This window comes from Typopeltis vanoorti, chromosome 4 (assembly GCF_054136105.1).
Source record: "Typopeltis vanoorti isolate ZY-2024b chromosome 4, IOZ_Tvanoo_1.0, whole genome shotgun sequence".
NCBI lineage: Eukaryota > Metazoa > Arthropoda > Arachnida > Uropygi > Thelyphonidae > Typopeltis > Typopeltis vanoorti.
The window spans coordinates 12,316,557-12,317,354 of record NC_143552.1 but is presented as its reverse complement, the minus strand read 5'-3'; the positions used below and the strand labels follow the sequence as shown (position 1 = coordinate 12,317,354).

The 798-nt window shown below is 39.7% G+C and overlaps 1 pseudogene; it reads right to left on the bottom strand.

Annotated features, from left to right (window-relative positions):
* Window positions 1–300: 300 nt before the first annotated feature.
* LOC150107109 (U4 spliceosomal RNA) lies at window positions 301–417 on the bottom strand (annotated as a pseudogene).
* Between the last annotated feature and the right edge of the window lie 381 nt (window positions 418–798).

Sequence of the window (798 nt, the reverse complement as noted above, 5' to 3'; positions counted from 1 at the left end):
ATTGAGCTATCAAAGCTCTGATCATGGCAAGAGGGTAATAGCAATAGCCGAGCCTCAGTTAGAACTTCGTTGTCTACAGCATTGCCATCCATTACCCTCCTTATGAATAAGTAAAGCCGTCTCTAAAAATTCGGACGATCCCTAGGCCACTCAATTGTGGGCGAAAGACCGTCCATCTCAGCGTTGGCTCCACTCAGTGATGGCCTTCCACCCACCACCACCACCGAGCAGAACCGCTCTTATTCCGAAGAAAAGCATTCACCGACAAAGCCCCTCACCGGGCCGTGCCGGAAAACACTTTCCCCGGAGACTTAAATTGCTCCCTTAAGGCAAAAACCTTAAGAGAGCGTACTCATATTAGCAATAGCCGAGCCTCAGTTAAACTTCATTGGCTACAGCATTGCCATCCATTACCCTCCAAGGGTATTAATCACCGCATCTCACGGTCGATCATCTGCTGATGTTCCTTAGTCCTTATAAGGACTGGCTTAAAGGGGCGAAGCAAGATTGCTTTTTATCTTCCCCGTTATCTGTAGAAGACAGTGTAGGGATAGGGTGTTAAAAGCTCTGATCATTATTAACAAGGCAGTTTACAATATGCAAGAATATGTACAATTTGCAAAGTTTAAATATTCTGTATTTACAATTACCTTTATAATTATGGAATATTAACAATTTATTTCCTTTTATAGTAAGGATTATGTTTTAAAAAATAATATAATATTCCATAAAATATGAAACCAGTGGCATCAAATAACCTAATTAAAAATTTCTTTTTTTATTCTAAAAAAAAATGAT